Here is a 21,807-nt window from a genome sequence, read left to right on the forward strand (position 1 = left end):
TGCTCACCAAGTCACCCCGCCAGGTCGGCCCACCAAGTACTCTCACCAGGTCGACTCTTTAGGTTTGTTCATCAGGTCACCCCACCGAGTACTCTCACCAAGTCGACTCTTTAAGTTCGTTCATCAAGTCGCCCCGCCAGGTCGGCCCACCAAGTACTCTCACCAAGTCGACCCTTTAAGTTCGGTCATCAACTCACCCCGCCAGGTCGGCCCACCACGTACTCTCACAAAGTCGACTGTTTAGGTTCGTTCATCAATTCGCCCCGCCAGCTCGGCCCACCAAGTTCTCTCACCAGGTCGACTCTTTAAGTTCGTTCATCAAGTCACCCCGCCAGTTCGACCCACCAAGTACTCTCACAAAGTCGACTCTCTAAGATCGTTCATCAAGTCACCCTGCCAGGTCAGCCCACCAAGTACTCTCACCAAGTCACCCCGCTAGCTCGACCCACCAAGTCGACTCTCTAAGTCCGTTCATCAAGTCACCCCGCCAGGTCGGCCCACCAAGTCGAATCTTTAAGTCCGTTCATCAAGTCACGTGACCAGGTCAGCCCACCGAGTACTCTCGCCAAGTCGACTCTTTAAGTTTGTTCATCAAGTCACCCGGCCAGGTCGGCCCACCAAGTCACCAAGTACTCTCACCAAGTCGACTCTCTAAGTCCGTTCATCAAGTCACCCCGCCAGGTCAGCCCACCAAGTCGAATCTTTAAGTCCGTTCATCAAGTCACCCCACCAAGTACTCTAACCAAGTCGATTCTTCGAGTGCGTTCATCAAGTCACCCGACCAACTACTCTCACCAAGTCGACTCTTTAACTATGTTCATCAAGTCACCCCACCAAGCACTCTCACCACGTCAACTCTTTAGGTCCGTTCATAAAGTCACCCCACCAGGTCGACCCTTCAAGTGCGTTCATCAAGTCACCCCACCAAGTACTCTCACCAATTCGACTCTTTAAGTCTTTTCATCAAGTCACCACACCAAGTACTCTCACCAAGTCAACTCTTTAGGACCGTTCATCAAGTCACCTCGCCAAGTCGACCCTTGAAGTCCGTTCATCAAGTCACCCCACCAAGTCGACTCTTTAAGTCAGTTCACGAAGTCACCCAACCAGGTCGGCCCACCAAGGACTCTCACCAAGTCGACTCTCTAAGTCTGTTCATCAGGTCACCCCACCGAGTACTCTCACTAAGTCAACTCTTTAGGTCCGTTCATCGAGTCACCCCGCAAAGTCGACCCTCTAAGTTCGTTCATCGAGTCACCCCGCCAAGTTGACTCTTTAAGTCCTTTCATCAAGTCACCCCGCCAAGCCGACTCTCTAAGTGCGTTCATCAAGTCACCAGAACAACTACTCTCACCAAGTCGACTCTATAAGTCCGTTCATCAAGTCAGCCCACCAAGCACTCCCACCAAGTCGACTCTTTAAGTCCGTTCATCAGTTCACCCCGCCAAGTACTCTCACCAAGTCAACTCTTTAGGTCTGTTCATCGAGTCACCCCGCCAAGTCGACCCTTTAAGTCCGTTCATCAAGTCGCCCCGCCGAGTTGCTTCTCTAAGCCCACTCACCATGTCAGCTCACCAAGTCGGTTGTTCAAGTACGTTGCCAAGTCAACTCTTTAAGTTCGCTCACCAGGTCAGCCCGCCCAAGTTGCCTCTTTAAGTTCGTTCGCCAGGTCGGCCCGCCCAAGTCGCATCAGCGGGCTAACTCGCCGAGTCACCTCACGAAGTTGACTCTTTAAGTGCGCTCACCAAGTCAGCTCACCAAGTCGACTCACCATCTCGCCTCGATAAGTTGGCTTGCCGAGTTACCCCACCAAGTCGTCGCCTCTTTAAGCCCGCTCACCGTGTCAGCTTGTCAGGTCGGCTCACCAAGTCGACTAATCAAGTAGGCCCACCAAGTCGCCTCAAGGATAGCTCCTCACCATGAGTCGCCTCAGCATGTTGATTCTTTGAGCCCGCTCGCCAGGTCGCCTCACCAAGTCGACTCGAGTACGTTGCCAAGTCGACTCTTTAAGTTCGCTCGCCAGGTCGACTCGCCAAGTCAGCTCACCATGTCATCTCAACGAACCAACTCGCCGAGTCGCCTCACCACGTCGGCTCTCTAATACCGCTCGCCAAGTTGCCCCACCAACTCGCCCCGTTAGGCCCACTCTCACCAAGTGGACTCTTTAAGTCTGCTCATAAAGTCGAGCCACCAAGTACTCTCACCAAGTCGACTCTTTAAGTCCTTTCGTCGAGTCACCCCACCAAGTACTCTCACCAAGTCAACTCTTTAGGTCCGTTCATAGAGTCACCCCACCAAGTCGACCCTTCAAGTGGGTTCATCAAGTCACCCCACCAAGTCGACTCTTTAAGTCCATTCATCAAGCCACCCCGCCAGGTCAGCCCACAAATTACTCTCACCGAGTCGACTCTTTAAGTTCGTTCATCAAGTCACCCCGCCAGGTCGGCCCACCAAGTGGACTCTTTAAGTTCGTTCATGAAGTCACTCTGCCAAGTCGGCCCACCAGGTCGACTCTTTAAGTTCGTTCATCAAGTCACCCCGCCAGGTCAGCCCACCAACTGCTCTCACCAAGTCGACTCTTTAAGTTTGCTCACCAAGTCACCCCGCCAGGTCGGCCCACCAAGTACTCTCACCAGGTCGACTCTTTAGGTTTGTTCATCAGGTCACCCCACCGAGTACTCTCACCAAGTCGACTCTTTAAGTTCGTTCATCAAGTCGCCCCGCCAGGTCGGCCCACCAAGTACTCTCACCAAGTCGACCCTTTAAGTTCGGTCATCAACTCACCCCGCCAGGTCGGCCCACCACGTACTCTCACAAAGTCAACTCTTTAGGTTCGTTCATCAATTTGCCCCGCCAGCTCGGCCCACCAAGTTCTCTCACCAGGTCGACTCTTTAAGTTCGTTCATCAAGTCACCCCGCCAGTTCGACCCACCAAGTACTCTCACAAAGTCGACTCTCTAAGATCGTTCATCAAGTCACCCTGCCAGGTCTACCCACCAAGTACTCTCACCAAGTCACCCCGCTAGCTCGACCCACCAAGTTGACTCTCTAAGTCCGTTCATCAAGTCACCCCGCCAGGTCGGCCCACCAAGTTGAATCTTTAAGTCCGTTCATCAAGTCACGTGACCAGGTCAGCCCACCGAGTACTCTCGCCAAGTCGACTCTTTAAGTTTGTTCATCAATTCACCCGGCCAGGTCGGCCCACCAAGTCACCAAGTACTCTCACCAAGTCGACTCTCTAAGTCCGTTCATCAAGTCACCCCGCCAGGTCGGCCCACCAAGTCGAATCTTTAAGTCCGTTCATCAAGTCACCCCACCAAGTACTCTAACCAAGTCGATTCTTTGAGTGCGTTCATCAAGTCACCCGACCAACTACTCTCACCAAGTCGACTCTTTAACTATGTTCATCAAGTCACCCCACCAAGCACTCTCACCACGTCAACTCTTTAGGTCCGTTCATAAAGTCACCCCACCAGGTCGACCCTTCAAGTGCGTTCATCAAGTCACCCCACCAAGTACTCTCACCAATTCGACTCTTTAAGTCTTTTCATCAAGTCACCACACCAAGTACTCTCACCAAGTCAACTCTTTAGGACCGTTCATCAAGTCACCTCGCCAAGTCGACCCTTGAAGTCCGTTCATCAAGTCACCCAACCAAGTCGACTCTTTAAGTCAGTTCACGAAGTCACCCAACCAGGTCGGCCCACCAAGGACTCTCACCAAGTCGACTCTCTAAGTCTGTTCATCAGGTCACCCCACCGAGTACTCTCACCAAGTCAACTCTTTAGGTCCGTTCATCGAGTCACCCCGCAAAGTCGACCCTCTAAGTTCGTTCATCGAGTCACCCCGCCAAGTCGACTCTTTAAGTCCTTTCATCAAGTCACCCCGCCAAGCCGACTCTCTAAGTGCGTTCATCAAGTCACCAGAACAACTACTCTCACCAAGTCGACTCTATAAGTCCGTTCATCAAGTCAGCCCACCAAGCACTCCCACCAAGTCGACTCTTTAAGTCCGTTCATCAGTTCACCCCGCCAAGTACTCTCACCAAGTCAACTCTTTAGGTCCGTTCATCGAGTCACCCCGCCAAGTTGACCCTTTAAGTCCGTTCATCAAGTCGCCCCACCGAGTTGCTTCTCTAAGCCCACTCACCATGTCAGCTCACCAAGTCGGTTGTTCAAGTACGTTGCCAAGTCAACTCTTTAAGTTCGCTCACCAGGTCAGCCCGCCCAAGTCGCCTCTTTAAGTTCGTTCGCCAGGGCGGCCCGCCCAAGTCGCATCAGCGGGCTAACTCGCCGAGTCACCTCACGAAGTTGACTCTTTAAGTGCGCTCACCAAGTCAGCTCACCAAGTCGACTCACCATCTCGCCTCGATAAGTTGGCTTGCCGAGTTACCCCACCAAGTCGTCGCCTCTTTAAGCCCGCTCACCGTGTCAGCTCGTCAGGTCGGCTCACCAAGTCGACTAATCAAGTAGGCCAACCAAGTCGCCTCAAGGATAGCTCCTCACCATGAGTCGCCTCACCATGTTGACTCTTTGAGCCCGCTCGCCAGGTCGCCTCACCAAGTCGACTCGAGTACGTTGCCAAGTCGACTCTTTAAGTTCACTCGCCAGGTTGACTCGCCAAGTCAGCTCACCATGTCATCTCAACGAACCAACTCGCTGAGTCGCCTCACCACGTCGGCTCTCTAATACCGCTCGCCAAGTCGCCCCACCAACTCGCCCCGTTAGGCCCACTCTCACCAAGTGGACTCTTTAAGTCTGCTCATAAAGTCGAGCCACCAAGTACTCTCACCAAGTCGACTCTTTAAGTCCTTTCGTCGAGTCACCCCACCAAGTACTCTCACCAAGTCAACTCTTTAGGTCCGTTCATAGAGTCACCCCACCAAGTTGACCCTTCAAGTGGGTTCATCAAGTCACCCCACCAAGTCGACTCTTTAAGTTCATTCATCAAGCCACCCCGCCAGGTCAGCCCACAAATTACTCTCACCGAGTCGACTCTTTAAGTTCGTTCATCAAGTCACCCCGCCAGGTCGGCCCACCAAGTGGACTCTTTAAGTTCGTTCATGAAGTCACTCTGCCAAGTCGGCCCACCAGGTCGACTCTTTAAGTTCGTTCATCAAGTCACCCCGCCAGGTCAGCCCACCAACTGCTCTCACCAAGTCGACTCTTTAAGTTTTCTCACCAAGTCACCCCGCCAGGTCGGCCCACCAAGTACTCTCACCAGGTCGACTCTTTAGGTTTGTTCATCAGGTCACCCCACCGAGTACTCTCACCAAGTCGACTCTTTAAGTTCGTTCATCAAGTCGCCCCGCCAGGTCGGCCCACCAAGTACTCTCACCAAGTCGACCCTTTAAGTTCGGTCATCAACTCACCCCGCCAGGTCAGCCCACCACGTACTCTCACAAAGTCGACTCTTTAGGTTCGTTCATCAATTCACCCCGCCAGCTCGGCCCACCAAGTTCTGTCACCAGGTCGACTCTTTAAGTTCGTTCATCAAGTCACCCCGCCAGTTCGACCCACCAAGTACTCTCACAAAGTCGACTCTCTAAGTTCGTTCATCAAGTCACCCTGCCAGGTCAGCCCACCAAGTACTCTCACCAAGTCACCCCGCTAGCTCGACCCACCAAGTCGACTCTCTAAGTCCGTTCATCAAGTCACCCCGCCAGGTCGGCCCACCAAGTCGAATCTTTAAGTCCGTTCATCAAGTCACGTGACCAGGTCAGCCCACCGAGTACTCTCGCCAAGTCGACTCTTTAAGTTTATTCATCAAGTCACCCGGCCAGGTCGGCCCACCAAGTCACCAAGTACTCTCACCAAGTCGACTCTCTAAGTCCGTTCATCAAGTCACCCCGCCAGGTCGGCCCACCAAGTCGAATCTTTAAGTCCGTTCATCAAGTCACCCCACCAAGTACTCTAACCAAGTCGATTCTTCGAGTGCGTTCATCAAGTCACCCGACCAACTACTCTCACCAAGTCGACTCTTTAACTATGTTCATCAAGTCACCCCACCAAGCACTCTCACCACGTCAACTCTTTAGGTCCGTTCATAAAGTCACCCCACCAGGTCGACCCTTCAAGTGCATTCATCAAGTCACCCCACCAAGTACTCTCACCAATTCGACTCTTTAAGTCTTTTCATCAAGTCACCACACCAAATACTCTCACCAAGTCAACTCTTTAGGACCGTTCATCAAGTCACCTCGCCAAGTCGACCCTTGAAGTCCGTTCATCAAGTCACCCCACCAAGTCGACTCTTTAAGTCAGTTCACGAAGTCACCCAACCAGGTCGGCCCACAAAGGACTCTCACCGAGTCGACTCTCTAAGTCTGTTCATCAGGTCACCCCACCGAGTACTCTCACCAAGTCAACTCTTTAGGTCCGTTCATCGAGTCACCCCGCAAAGTCGACCCTCTAAGTTCGTTCATCGAGTCACCCTGCCAAGTCGACTCTTTAAGTCCTTTCATCAAGTCACCCCGCCAAGCCGACTCTCTAAGTGCGTTCATCAAGTCAGCAGAACAACTACTCTCACCAAGTCGACTCTATAAGTCCGTTCATCAAGTCGGCCCACCAAGTACTCCCACCAAGTCGACTCTTTAAGTCCGTTCATCAGTTCACCCCGCCAAGTACTCTCACCAAGTCAACTCTTTAGGTCCGTTCATCGAGTCACCCCGCCAAGTCGACCCTTTAAGTCCATTCATCAAGTCGCCCCGCCGAGTTGCTTCTCTAAGCCCACTCACCATGTCAGCTCACCAAGTCGGTTGTTCAAGTACGTTGCCAAGTCAACTCTTTAAGTTCGCTCACCAGGTCAGCCCGCCCAAGTCGCCTCTTTAAGTTCGTTCGCCAGGTCGGCCCGCCCAAGTCGCATCAGCGGGCTAACTCATCGAGTCACCTCACGAAGTTGACTCTTTAAGTGCGCTCACCAAGTCAGCTCACCAAGTCGACTCACCATCTCGCCTCGATAAGTTGGCTTGCCGAGTTACCCCACCAAGTCGTCGCCTCTTTAAGCCCGCTCACCGTGTCAGCTCGTCAGGTCGGCTCACCAAGTCGACTAATCAAGTAGGCCCACCAAGTCGCCTCAAGGATAGCTCCTCACCATGAGTCGCCTCACCATGTTGACTCTTTGAGCCCGCTCGCCAGGTCGCCTGACCAAGTCGACTCGAGTACGTTGCCAAGTCGACTCTTTAAGTTCGCTCGCCAGGTCGACTGGCCAAGTCAGCTCACCATGTCATCTCAATGAACCAACTCGCCGAGTCGCCTCACCACGTCGGCTCTCTAATACCGCTCGCCAAGTCGCCCCACCAACTCGCCCCGTTAGACCCACTCTCACCAAGTGGACTCTTTAAGTCTGCTCATAAAGTCGAGCCACCAAGTACTCTCACCAAGTTGACTCTTTAAGTCCTTTCGTCGAGTCACCCCACCAAGTACTCTCACCAAGTCAACTCTTTAGGTCCGTTCATAGAGTCACCCCACCAAGTCGACCCTTCAAGTGGGTTCATCAAGTCACCCCACCAAGTCGACTCTTTAAGTTCATTCATCAAGCCACCCCGCCAGGTCAGCCCACAAATTACTCTCACCGAGTCGACTCTTTAAGTTCGTTCATCAAGTCACCCCGCCAGGTCGGCCCACCAAGTGGACTCTTTAAGTTCGTTCATGAAGTCACTCTACCAAGTCGGCCCACCAGGTCGACTCTTTAAGTTCGTTCATCAAGTCACCCCGCCAGGTCAGCCCACCAACTGCTCTCACCAAGTCGACTCTTTAAGTTTGCTCACCAAGTCACCCCGCCAAGTCGGCCCACCAAGTACTCTCACCAGGTCGACTCTTTAGGTTTGTTCATCAGGTCACCCCACCGAGTACTCTCACCAAGTCGACTCTTTAAGTTCGTTCATCAAGTCGCCCCGCCAGGTCGGCCCACCAAGTACTCTCACCAAGTCGACCCTTTAAGTTCGGTCATCAACTCACCCCGCCAGGTTGGCCCACCACGTACTCTCACAAAGTCGACTCTTTAGGTTCGTTCATCAATTCGCCCCGCCAGCTCGACCCACCAAGTTCTGTCACCAGGTCGACTCTTTAAGTTCGTTCATCAAGTCACCCCGCCAGTTCGACCCACCAAGTACTCTGACAAAGTCGACTCTCTAAGTTCGTTCATCAAGTCACCCTGCCAGGTCAGCCCACCAAGTACTCTCACCAAGTCACCCCGCTAGCTCGACCCACCAAGTCGACTCTCTAAGTCCGTTCATCAAGTCACCCCGCCAGGTCGGCCCACCAAGTCAAATCTTTAAGTCCGTTCATCAAGTCACGTGACCAGGTCAGCCCACCGAGTACTCTCGCCAAGTCGACTCTTTAAGTTTGTTCATCAAGTCACCCGGCCAGGTCGGCCCACCAAGTCACCAAGTACTCTGACCAAGTCGACTCTCTAAGTCCGTTCATCAAGTCACCCCGCCAGGTCGACCCACCAAGTCGAATCTTTAAGTCCGTTCATCAAGTCACCCCACCAAGTACTCTAACCAAGTCGATTCTTCGAGTGCGTTCATCAAGTCACCCGACCAACTACTCTCACCAAGTCGACTCTTTAACTATGTTCATCAAGTCACCCCACCAAGCACTCTCACCACGTCAACTCTTTAGGTCCGTTCATAAAGTCACCCCACCAGGTCGACCCTTCAAGTGCGTTCATCAAGTCACCCCACCAAGTACTCTCACCAATTCGACTCTTTAAGTCTTTTCATCAAGTCACCACACCAAGTACTCTCACCAAGTCAACTCTTTAGGACCGTTCATCAAGTCACCTCGCCAAGTCGACCCTTGAAGTCCGTTCATCAAGTCACCCCACCAAGTCGACTCTTTAAGTCAGTTCACGAAGTCACCCAACCAGGTCGGCCCACCAAGGACTCTCACCAAGTCGACTCTCTAAGTCTGTTCATCAGGTCACCCCACCGAGTACTCTCACCAAGTCAACTCTTTAGGTCCGTTCATCGAGTCACCCCGCAAAGTCGACCCTCTAAGTTCGTTCATCGAGTCACCCCGCCAAGTCGACTCTTTAAGTCCTTTCATCAAGTCACCCCGCCAAGCCGACTCTCTAAGTGCGTTCATCAAGTCACCAGAACAACTACTCTCACCAAGTTGACTCTATAAGTCCGTTCATCAAGTCGGCCCACCAAGTACTCCCACCAAGTTGACTCTTTAAGTCCGTTCATCAGTTCACCCCACCAAGTACTCTCACCAAGTCAACTCTTTAGGTCCGTTCATCGAGTCACCCCGCCAAGTCGACCCTTTAAGTCCGTTCATCAAGTCGCCCCGCCGAGTTGCTTCTCTAAGCCCACTCACCATGTCAGCTCACCAAGTCGGTTGTTCAAGTACGTTGCCAAGTCAACTCTTTAAGTTCGCTCACCAGGTCAGCCCGCCCAAGTCGCCTCTTTAAGTTCGTTCGCCAGGTCGGCCCGCCCAAGTCGCATCAGCGGGCTAACTCACCGAGTCACCTCACGAAGTTGACTCTTTAAGTGCGCTCACCAAGTCAGCTCACCAAGTCAACTCACCATCTCGCCTCGATAAGTTGGCTTGCCGAGTTACCCCACCAAGTCGTCGCCTCTTTAAGCCCGCTCACCATGTCAGCTCGTCAGGTCGGCTCACCAAAGCAACTAATCAAGTAGGCCCACCAAGTCGCCTCAAGGATAGCTCCTCACCATGAGTCACCTCACCATGTTGACTCTTTGAGCCCGCTCGCCAGGTCGCCTCACCAAGTCGACTCGAGTACGTTGCCAAGTCGACTCTTTAAGTTCGCTCGCCAGGTCGACTCGCCAAGTCAGCTCACCATGTCATCTCAACGAGCCAACTCGCCGAGTCGCCTCACCACGTCGGCTCTCTAATACCGCTCGCCAAGTCGCCCCACCAACTCGCCCCGTTAGGCCCACTCTCACCAAGTGGACTCTTTAAGTCTGCTCATAAAGTCGAGCCACCAAGTACTCTCACCAAGTCGACTCTTTAAGTCCTTTCGTCGAGTCACCCCACCAAGTACTCTCACCAAGTCAACTCTTTAGGTCCGTTCATAGAGTCACCCCACCAAGTCGACCCTTCAAGTGGGTTCATCAAGTCACCCCACCAAGTCGACTCTTTAAGTTCATTCATCAAGCCACCCCGCCAGGTCAGCCCACAAATTACTCTCACCGAGTCGACTCTTTAAGTTCGTTCATCAAGTCACCCCGCCAGGTCGGCCCACCAAGTGGACTCTTTAAGTTCGTTCATGAAGTCACTCTGCCAAGTCGGCCCACCAGGTCGACTCTTTAAGTTCGTTCATCAAGTCACCCCGCCAGGTCAGCCCACCAACTGCTCTCACCAAGTCGACTCTTTAAGTTTTCTCACCAAGTCACCCCGCCAGGTCGGCCCACCAAGTACTCTCACCAGGTCGACTCTTTAGGTTTGTTCATCAGGTCACCCCACCGAGTACTCTCACCAAGTCGACTCTTTAAGTTCGTTCATCAAGTCGCCCCGCCAGGTCGGCCCACCACGTACTCTCACAAAGTCGACTGTTTAGGTTCGTTCATCAATTCGCCCCGCCAGCTCGGCCCACCAAGTTCTCTCACCAGGTCAACTCTTTAAGTTCGTTCATCAAGTCACCCCGCCAATTCGACCCACCAAGTACTCTCACAAAGTCGACTCTCTAAGTTCGTTCATCAAGTCACCCTGCCAGGTCAGCCCACCAAGTACTCTCACCAAGTCACCCCGCTAGCTCGACCCACCAAGTCGACTCTCTAAGTCCGTTCATCAAGTCACCCCGCCAGGTCGGCCCACCAAGTCAAATCTTTAAGTCCGTTCATCAAGTCACGTGACCAGGTCAGCCCACCGAGTACTCTCGCCAAGTCGACTCTTTAAGTTTGTTCATCAAGTCACCCGGCCAGGTCGGCCCACCAAGTCACCAAGTCGACTCTCTAAGTCCGTTCATCAAGTCACCCCGCCAGGTCGGCCCACCAAGTCGAATCTTTAAGTCCGTTCATCAAGTCACCCCACCAAGTACTCTAACCAAGTCGATTCTTCGAGTGCGTTCATCAAGTCACCCGACCAACTACTCTCACCAAGTCGACTCTTTAACTATGTTCATCAAGTCACCCCACCAAGCACTCTCACCACGTCAACTCTTTAGGTCCGTTCATAAAGTCACCCCACCAGGTCGACCCTTCAAGTGCGTTCATCAAGTCACCCCACCAAGTACTCTCACCAATTCGACTCTTTAAGTCTTTTCATCAAGTCACCACACCAAGTACTCTCACCAAGTCAACTCTTTAGGACCGTTCATCAAGTCACCTCGCCAAATCGACCCTTGAAGTCCGTTGATCAAGTCACCCCACCAAGTCGACTCTTTAAGTCAGTTCACGAAGTCACCCAACCAGGTCGGCCCACCAAGGACTCTCACCAAGTCGACTCTCTAAGTTTGTTCATCAGGTCACCCCACCGAGTACTCTCACCAAGTCAACTCTTTAGGTCCGTTCATCGAGTCACCCCGCAAAGTCGACCCTCTAAGTTCGTTCATCGAGTCACCCCGCCAAGTCGACTCTTTAAGTCCTTTCATCAAGTCACCCCGCCAAGCCGACTCTCTAAGTGCGTTCATCAAGTCACCATAACAACTACTCTCACCAAGTCGACTCTATAAGTCCGTTCATCAAGTCGGCCCACCAAGTACTCCCACCAAGTCGACTCTTTAAGTTCGTTCATCAGTTCACCCCGCCAAGTACTCTCACCAAGTCAACTCTTTAGGTTCATTCATCGAGTCACCCCGCCAAGTCGACCCTTTAAGTCCGTTCATCAAGTCGCCCCGCCAAGTTGCTTCTCTAAGCCCACTCACCATGTCAGCTCACCAAGTCGGTTGTTCAAGTACATTGCCAAGTCAACTCTTTAAGTTTGCTCACCAGGTCAGCCCGCCCAAGTCGCCTCTTTAAGTTCGTTCGCCAGGTCGGCCCACCCAAGTCGCATCAGCGGGCTAACTCGCCGAGTCACCTCACGAAGTTGACTCTTTAAGTGCGCTCACCAAGTCAGCTCACCAAGTCGACTCACCATCTCGCCTCGATAAGTTGGCTTGCCGAGTTACCCCACCAAGTTGTCGCCTCTTTAAGCCCGCTCACCGTGTCAGCTCGTCAGGTCGGCTCACCAAGTCGACTAATCAAGTAGGCCCACCAAGTCGCCTCAAGGATAGCTCCTCACCATGAGTCGCCTCACCATGTTGACTCTTTGAGCCCGCTCGCCAGGTCGCCTCACCAAGTCGACTCGAGTACGTTGCCAAGTCGACTCTTTAAGTTCGCTCGCCAGGTCGACTCGCCAAGTCAGCTCACCATGTCATCTCAACGAACCAACTCGCCGAGTCGCCTCACCACGTCGGCTCTCTAATACTGCTCGCCAAGTCGCCCCACCAACTCGCCCCGTTAGGCCCACTCTCACCAAGTGGACTCTTTAAGTCTGCTCATAAGGTCGAGCCACCAAGTACTCTCACCAAGTCGACTCTTTAAGTCCTTTCGTCGAGTCACCCCACCAAGTACTCTCACCAAGTCAACTCTTTAGGTCCGTTCATAGAGTCACCCCACCAAGTCGACCCTTCAAGTGGGTTCATCAAGTCACCCCACCAAGTTGACTCTTTAAGTTCATTCATCAAGCCACCCCGCCAGGTCAGCCCACAAATTACTCTCACCGAGTCGACTCTTTAAGTTCGTTCATCGAGTCACCCCGCCAGGTCGGCCCACCAAGTGGACTCTTTAAGTTCGTTCATGAAGTCACTCTGCCAAGTCGGCCCACCAGGTCGACTCTTTAAGTTCGTTCATCAAGTCACCCCGCCAGGTCAGCCCACCAACTGCTCTCACCAAGTCGACTCTTTAAGTTTGCTCACCAAGTCACCCCGCCAGGTCGGCCCACCAAGTACTCTCACCAGGTCGACTCTTTAGGTTTGTTCATCAGGTCACCCCACCGAGTACTCTCACCAAGTCGACTCTTTAAGTTCGTTCATCAAGTCGCCCCGCCAGGTCGGCCCACCAAGTACTCTCACCAAGTCGACCCTTTAAGTTCGGTCATCAACTCACCCCGCCAGGTCGGCCCACCACGTACTCTCACAAAGTCGACTCTTTAGGTTCGTTCATCAATTCGCCCCGCCAGCTCGGCCCACCAAGTTCTCTCACCAGGTCGACTCTTTAAGTTCGTTCATCAAGTCACCCTGCCAGTTCGACCCACCAAGTACTCTCACAAAGTCGACTCTCTAAGTTCATTCATCAAGTCACCCTGCCAGGTCAGCCCACCAAGTACTCTCACCAAGTCACCCCGCTAGCTCGACCCACCAAGTCGACTCTCTAAGTCCGTTCATCAAGTCACCCTGCTAGGTCGGCCCACCAAGTCGAATCTTTAAGTCCGTTCATCAAGTCACGTGACCAGGTCAGCCCACCGAGTACTCTCGCCAAGTCGACTCTTTAAGTTTGTTCATCAAGTCACCCGGCCAGGTTGGCCCACCAAGTCACCAAGTACTCTCACCAAGTCGACTCTCTAAGTCCGTTCATCAAGTCACCCCGCCAGGTCGGCCCACCAAGTCGAATCTTTAAGTCCGTTCATCAAGTCACCCCACCAAGTACTCTAACCAAGTCGATTCTTCGAGTGCGTTCATCAAGTCACCCGACCAACTACTCTCACCAAGTCGACTCTTTAACTATGTTCATCAAGTCACCCCACCAAGCACTCTCACCACGTCAACTCTTTAGGTCCGTTCATAAAGTCACCCCACCAGGTCGACCCTTCAAGTGCGTTCATCAAGTCACCCCACCAAGTACTCTCACCAATTCGACTCTTTAAGTCTTTTCATCAAGTCACCACACCAAGTACTCTCACCAAGTCAACTCTTTAGGACCGTTCATCAAGTCACCTCGCCAAGTCGACCCTTGAAGTCCGTTCATCAAGTCACCCCACCAAGTCGACTCTTTAAGTCAGTTCACGAAGTCACCCAACCAAGTCGGCCCACCAAGGACTCTCACCGAGTCGACTCTCTAAGTCTGTTCATCAGGTCACCCCACCGAGTACTCTCACCAAGTCAACTCTTTAGGTCCGTTCATCGAGTCACCCCGCAAAGTCGACCCTCTAAGTTCGTTCATCGAGTCACCCCGCCAAGTCGACTCTTTAAGTCCTTTCATCAAGTCACCCCGCCAAGCCGACTCTCTAAGTGCGTTCATCAAGTCACCAGAACAACTACTCTCACCAAGTCGACTCTATAAGTCCGTTCATCAAGTCGGCCCACCAAGTACTCCCACCAAGTCGACTCTTTAAGTCTGTTCATCAGTTCACCCCGCCAAGTACTCTCACCAAGTCAACTCTTTAGGTCCGTTCATCGAGTCACCCCGCCAAGTCGACCCTTTAAGTCCGTTCATCAAGTCGCCCCGCCGAGTTGCTTCTCTAAGCCCACTCACCATGTCAGCTCACCAAGTCGGTTGTTCAAGTACGTTGCCAAGTCAACTCTTTAAGTTCGCTCACCAGGTCAGCTCGCCCAAGTCGCCTCTTTAAGTTCGTTCGCCAGGTCGGCCCGCCCAAGTCGCATCAGTGGGCTAACTCGCCGAGTCACCTCACGAAGTTGACTCTTTAAGTGCGCTCACCAAGTCAGCTCACCAAGTCGACTCACCATCTCGCCTCGATAAGTTGGCTTGCCGAGTTACCCCACCAAGTCGTCGCCTCTTTAAGCCCGCTCACCGTGTCAGCTCGTCAGGTCGGCTCACCAAGTCGACTAATCAAGTAGGCCCACCAAGTCGCCTCAAGGATAGCTCCTCACCATGAGTCGCCTCACCAAGTCGACTTGAGTACGTTGCCAAGTCGACTCTTTAAGTTCGCTCGCCAGGTCGACTCGCCAAGTCAGCTCACCATGTCATCTCAACGAACCAACTCGCCGAGTCGCCTCACCACGTCGGCTCTCTAATACCGCTCGCCAAGTCGCCCCACCAACTCGCCCCGTTAGGCCCACTCTCACCAAGTGGACTCTTTAAGTCTGCTCATAAAGTCGAGCCACCAAGTACTCTCACCAAGTCGACTCTTTAAGTCCTTTCGTCGAGTCACCCCACCAAGTACTCTCACCAAGTCAACTCTTTAGGTCCGTTCATAGAGTCACCCCACCAAGTCGACCCTTCAAGTGGGTTCATCAAGTCACCCCACCAAGTCGACTCTTTAAGTTCATTCATCAAGCCACCCCGCCAGGTCAGCCCACAAATTACTCTCACCGAGTCGACTCTTTAAGTTCGTTCATCAAGTCACCCCGCTAGGTCGGCCCACCAAGTGGACTCTTTAAGTTCGTTCATGAAGTCACTCTGCCAAGTCGGCCCACCAGGTCGACTCTTTAAGTTCGTTCATCAAGTCACCCCGCCAGGTCAGCCCACCAACTGCTCTCACCAAGTCAACTCTTTAAGTTTGCTCACCAAGTCACCCCGCCAGGTCGGCCCACCAAGTACTCTCACCAGGTCGACTCTTTAGGTTTGTTCATCAGGTCACCCCACCGAGTACTCTCACCAAGTCGACTCTTTAAGTTCGTTCATCAAGTCGCCCCGCCAGGTCGGCCCACCAAGTACTCTCACCAAGTCGACCCTTTAAGTTCGGTCATCAACTCACCCCGCCAGGTCGGCCCACCACGTACTCTCACAAAGTCGACTCTTTAGGTTCGTTCATCAATTCGCCCCGCCAGCTCGGCCCACCAAGTTCTCTCACCAGGTCGACTCTTTAAGTTCGTTCATCAAGTCACCCCGCCAGTTCGACCCACCAAGTACTCTCACAAAGTCGACTCTCTAAGTTCGTTCATCAAGTCACCCTGCCAGGTCAGCCCACCAAGTACTCTCACCAAGTCACCCCACTAGCTCGACCCACCAAGTCGACTCTCTAAGTCCGTTCATCAAGTCACCCCGCTAGGTCGGCCCACCAAGTCGAATCTTTAAGTCCGTTCATCAAGTCACGTGACCAGGTCAGCCCACCGAGTACTCTCGCCAAGTCGACTCTTTAAGTTTGTTCATCAAGTCACCCGGCCAGGTCGGCCCACCAAGTCACCAAGTCGACTCTCTAAGTCCGTTCATCAAGTCACCCCGCCAGGTCGGCCCACCAAGTCGAATCTTTAAGTCCGTTCATCAAGTCACCCCACCAAGTACTCTAACCAAGTCGATTCTTCGAGTGCGTTCATCAAGTCACCCGACCAACTACTCTCACCAAGTCGACTCTTTAACTATGTTCATCAAGTCACCCCACCAAGCACTCTCACCACGTCAACTCTTTAGGTCCGTTCATAAAGTCACCCCACCAGGTCGACCCTTCAAGTGCGTTCATCAAGTCACCCCACCAAGTACTCTCACCAATTCGACTCTTTAAGTCTTTTCATCAAGTCACCACACCAAGTACTCTCACCAAGTCAACTCTTTAGGACCGTTCATCAAGTCACCTCACCAAGTCGACCCTTGAAGTCCGTTCATCAAGTCACCCCACCAAGTCGACTCTTTAAGTCAGTTCACGAAGTCACCCAACCAGGTCGGCCCACCAAGGACTCTCACCGAGTCGACTCTCTAAGTCTGTTCATCAGGTCACCCCACTGAGTACTCTCACCAAGTCAACTCTTTAGGTCCGTTCATCGAGTCACCCCGCAAAGTCGACCCTCTAAGTTCGTTCATCGAGTCACCCCGCCAAGTCGACTCTTTAAGTCCTTTCATCAAGTCACCCCGCCAAGCCGACTCTCTAAGTGCGTTCATCAAGTCACCAGAACAACTACTCTCACCAAGTCGACTCTATAAGTCCGTTCATCAAGTCGGCCCACCAAGTACTCCCACCAAGTCGACTCTTTAAGTCCGTTCATCAGTTCACCCCGCCAAGTACTCTCACCAAGTCAACTCTTTAGGTCCGTTCATCGAGTCACCCCGCCAAGTCGACCCTTTAAGTCCGTTCATCAAGTCGCCCCGCCGAGTTGCTTCTCTAAGCCCACTCACCATGTCAGCTCACCAAGTCGGTTGTTCAAGTACGTTGCCAAGTCAACTCTTTAAGTTCGCTCACCAGGTCAGCCCGCCCAAGTCGCCCATTTAAGTTCGTTCGCCAGGTCGGCCCGCCCAAGTCGCATCAGCGGGCTAACTCGCCGAGTCACCTCACGAAGTTGACTCTTTAAGTGCGCTCACCAAGTCAGCTCACCAAGTCGACTCACCATCTCGCCTCGATAAGTTGGCTTGCCGAGTTACCCCACCAAGTCGTCGCCTCTTTAAGCCCGCTCACCGTGTCAGCTCGTCAGGTCGGCTCACCAAGTCGACTAATCAAGTAGGCCCACCAAGTCGCCTCAAGGATAGCTCCTCACCATGAGTCGCCTCACCATGTTGACTCTTTGAGCCCGCTCGCCAGGTCGCCTCACCAAGTCGACTCGAGTACGTTGCCAAGTCGACTCTTTAAGTTCGCTCGCCAGGTCGACTCGCCAAGTCAGCTCACCATGTCATCTCAACGAACCAACTCGCCGAGTCGCCTCACCACGTCGGCTCTCTAATACCGCTCGCCAAGTCGCCCCACCAAGTTGCCCCGTTAGGCCCACTCTCACCAAGTGGACTCTTTAAGTCTGCTCATAAAGTCGAGCTACCAAGTACTCTCACAAAGTTGACTCTTTAAGTCCTTTCATCGAGTCACCCCACCAAGTACTCTCACCAAGTCAACTCTTTAGGTCCGTTCATAGAGTCACCCCACCAAGTCGACCCTTCAAGTGGGTTCATCAAGTCACCCCACCAAGTCGACTCTTTAAGTTCATTCATCAAGCCACCCCGCCAGGTCAGCCCACAAATTACTCTCACCGAGTCGACTCTTTAAGTTTGTTCATCAAGTCACCCCGCCAGGTCAGCCCACCAAGTGGACTCTTTAAGTTCGTTCATGAAGTCACTCTGCCAAGTCGGCCCACCAGGTCGACTCTTTAAGTTCGTTCATCAAGTCACCCCGCCAGGTCAGCCCACCAACTGCTCTCACCAAGTCGACTCTTTAAGTTTGCTCACCAAGTCACCCCGCCAGGTCGGCCCACCAAGTACTCTCACCAGGTCGACTCTTTAGGTTTGTTCATCAGGTCACCCCACCGAGTACTCTCACCAAGTCGACTCTTTAAGTTCGTTCATCAAGTCGCCCCGCCAGGTCGGCCCACCAAGTACTCTCACCAAGTCGACCCTTTAAGTTCGGTCATCAACTCACCCCGCCAGGTCGGCCCACCACGTACTCTCACAAAGTCGACTCTTTAGGTTCGTTCATCAATTCGCCCCGCCAGCTCGGCCCACCAAGTTCTGTGACCAGGTCGACTCTTTAAGTTCGTTCATCAAGTCACCCCGCCAGTTCGACCCACCAAGTACTCTCACAAAGTCGACTCTCTAAGTTCGTTCATCAAGTCACCCTGCCAGGTCAGCCCACCAAGTACTCTCACCAAGTCACCCCGCTAGCTCGACCCACCAAGTCGACTCTCTAAGTCCGTTCATCAAGTCACCCCGCCAGGTCGGCCCACCAAGTCGAATCTTTAAGTACGTTCATCAAGTCACGTGACGAGGTCAGCCCACCGAGTACTCTCGCCAAGTCGACTCTTTAAGTTTGTTCATCAAGTCACCCGGCCAGGTCGGCCCACCAAGTCACCAAGTACTCTCACCAAGTTGACTCTCTAAGTCCGTTCATCAAGTCACCCCGCCAGGTCGGCCCACCAAGTCGAATCTTTAAGTCCGTTCATCAAGTCACCCCACCAAGTACTCTAACCAAGTCGATTCTTCGAGTGCGTTCATCAAGTCACCCGACCAACTACTCTCACCAAGTCGACTCTTTAACTATGTTCATCAAGTCACCCCACCAAGCACTCTCACCACGTCAACTCTTTAGGTCCGTTCATAAAGTCACCCCACCAGGTCGACCCTTCAAGTGCGTTCATCAAGTCACCCCACCAAGTACTCTCACCAATTCGACTCTTTAAGTCTTTTCATCAAGTCACCACACCAAGTACTCTCACCAAGTCAACTCTTTAGGACCGTTCATCAAGTCACCTCGCCAAGTCGACCCTTGAAGTCCGTTCATCAAGTCACCCCACCAAGTCGACTCTTTAAGTCAGTTCACGAAGTCACCCAACCAGGTCGGCCCACCAAGGACTCTCACCAAGTCGACTCTCTAAGTCTGTTCATCAGGTCACCCCACCGAGTACTCTCACCAAGTCAACTCTTTAGGTCCGTTCATCAAGTCACCCCGCAAAGTCGACCCTCTAAGTTCGTTCATCGAGTCACCCCGCCAAGTCGACTCTTTAAGTCCTTTCATCAAGTCACCCCGCCAAGCCGACTCTCTAAGTGCGTTCATCAAGTCACCAGAACAACTACTCTCACCAAGTCGACTCTATAAGTCCGTTCATCAAGTCGGCCCACCAAGTACTCCCACCAAGTCGACTCTTTAAGTCCGTTCATCAGTTCACCCCGCCAAGTACTCTCACCAAGTCAACTCTTTAGGTTCGTTCATCGAGTCACCCCGCCAAGTCGACCCTTTAAGTCCGTTCATCAAGTCGCCCCGCCGAGTTGCTTCTCTAAGCCCACTCACCATGTCAGCTCACCAAGTCGGTTGTTCAAGTACGTTGCCAATTCAACTCTTTAAGTTCGCTCACCAGGTCAGCTCGCCCAAGTCGCCTCTTTAAGTTCGTTCGCCAGGTCGGCCCGCCCAAGTCGCATCAGCGGGCTAACTCGCCGAGTCACCTCACGAAGTTGACTCTTTAAGTGTGCTCACCAAGTCAGCTCACCAAGTCGACTCACCATCTCGCCTCGATAAGTTGGCTTGCCGAGTTACCCCACCAAGTCGTCGCCTCTTTAAGCCCGCTCACCGTGTCAGCTCGTCAGGTCGGCTCACCAAGTCGACTAATCAAGTAGGCCCACCAAGTCGCCTCAAGGATAGCTCCTCACCATGAGTCGCCTCACCAAGTCGACTCGAGTACGTTGCCAAGTCGACTCCTTAAGTTTGCTCGCCAGGTCGACTCGCCAAGTCAGCTCACCATGTCATCTCAACGAACCAACTCGCCGAGTCGCCTCACCACGTCGGCTCTCTAATACCGCTCGCCAAGTCGCCCCACCAATTCGCCCTGTTAGGCCCACTCTCACCAAGTGGACTCTTTAAGTCTGCTCATAAAGTCGAGCCACCAAGTACTCTCACCAAGTCGACTCTTTAAGTCCTTTCGTCGAGTCACCCCACCAAGTACTCTCACCAAGTCAACTCTTTAGGTCCGTTCATAGATTCACCCCACCAAGTCGACCCTTCAAGTGGGTTCATCAAGTCACCCCACCAAGTCGACTCTTTAAGTTCATTCATCAAGCCACCCCGCCAGGTCAGCCCACAAATTACTCTCACCGAGTCGACTCTTTAAGTTCGTTCATCAAGTCACCCCGCCAGGTCGGCCCACCAAGTGGACTCTTTAAGTTCGTTCATGAAGTCACTCTGCCAAGTCGGCCCACCAGGTCAACTCTTTAAGTTCGTTCATCAAGTCACCCCGCCAGGTCAGCCCACCAACTGCTCTCACCAAGTCGACTCTTTAAGTTTGCTCACCAAGTCACCCCGCCAGGTCGGCCCACCAAGTACTCTCACCAGGTCGACTCTTTAGGTTTGTTCATCAGGTCACCCCACCGAGTACTCTCACCAAGTCGACTCTTTAAGTTCGTTCATCAAGTCACCCCGCCAGGTCGGCCCACCAAGTACTCTCACCAAGTTGACCCTTTAAGTTCGGTCATCAACTCACCCCGCCAGGTCGGCCCACCACGTACTCTCACAAAGTCGACTCTTTAGGTTCGTTCATCAATTCGCCCTGCCAGCTCGGCCCACCAAGTTCTCTCACCAGGTCGACTCTTTAAGTTCGTTCATCAAGTCACCCCGCCAGTTCGACCCACCAAGTACTCTCACAAAGTCGACTCTCTAAGTTCGTTCATCAAGTCACCCTGCCAGGTCAGCCCACCAAGTACTCTCACCAAGTCACCCCGCTAGCTCGACCCACCAAGTCGACTCTCTAAGTCCGTTCATCAAGTCACCCCGCTAGGTCGGCCCACCAAGTCGAATCTTTAAGTCCGTTCATCAAGTCACGTGACCAGGTCAGCCCACCGAGTACTCTCGCCAAGTCGACTCTTTAAGTTTGTTCATCAAGTCACCCGGCCAGGTCGGCCCACCAAGTCGCCAAGTACTCTCACCAAGTCGACTCTCTAAGTCCGTTCATCAAGTCACCCCGCCAGGTCGGCCCACCAAGTCGAATCTTTAAGTCCGTTCATCAAGTCACCCCACCAAGTACTCTAACCAAGTCGATTCTTCGAGTGCGTTCATCAAGTCACCCGACCAACTACTCTCACCAAGTCGACTCTTTAACTATGTTCATCAAGTCACCCCACCAAGCACTCTCACCACGTCAACTCTTTAGGTCCGTTCATAAAGTCACCCCACCAGGTCGACCCTTCAAGTGCGTTCATCAAGTCACCCCACCAAGTACTCTCACCAATTCGACTCTTTAAGTCTTTTCATCAAGTCACCACACCAAGTACTCTCACCAAGTCAACTCTTTAGGACCGTTCATCAAGTCACCTCGCCAAGTCGACCCTTGAAGTCCGTTCATCAAGTCACCCCACCAAGTCGACTCTTTAAGTCAGTTCACGAAGTCACCCAACCAGGTCGGCCCACCAAGGACTCTCACCAAGTCGACTCTCTAAGTTTGTTCATCAGGTCACCCCACCGAGTACTCTCACCAAGTCAACTCTTTAGGTCTGTTCATCGAGTCACCCCGCAAAGTCGACCCTCTAAGTTCGTTCATCGAGTCACCCCGCCAAGTCGACTCTTTAAG

This window comes from Cupressus sempervirens, chromosome 2 (genome assembly GCF_028749045.1).
Source record: "Cupressus sempervirens isolate cs-2001-9-10 chromosome 2, ASM2874904v1, whole genome shotgun sequence".
NCBI classification, from domain to species: domain Eukaryota; kingdom Viridiplantae; phylum Streptophyta; class Pinopsida; order Cupressales; family Cupressaceae; genus Cupressus; species Cupressus sempervirens.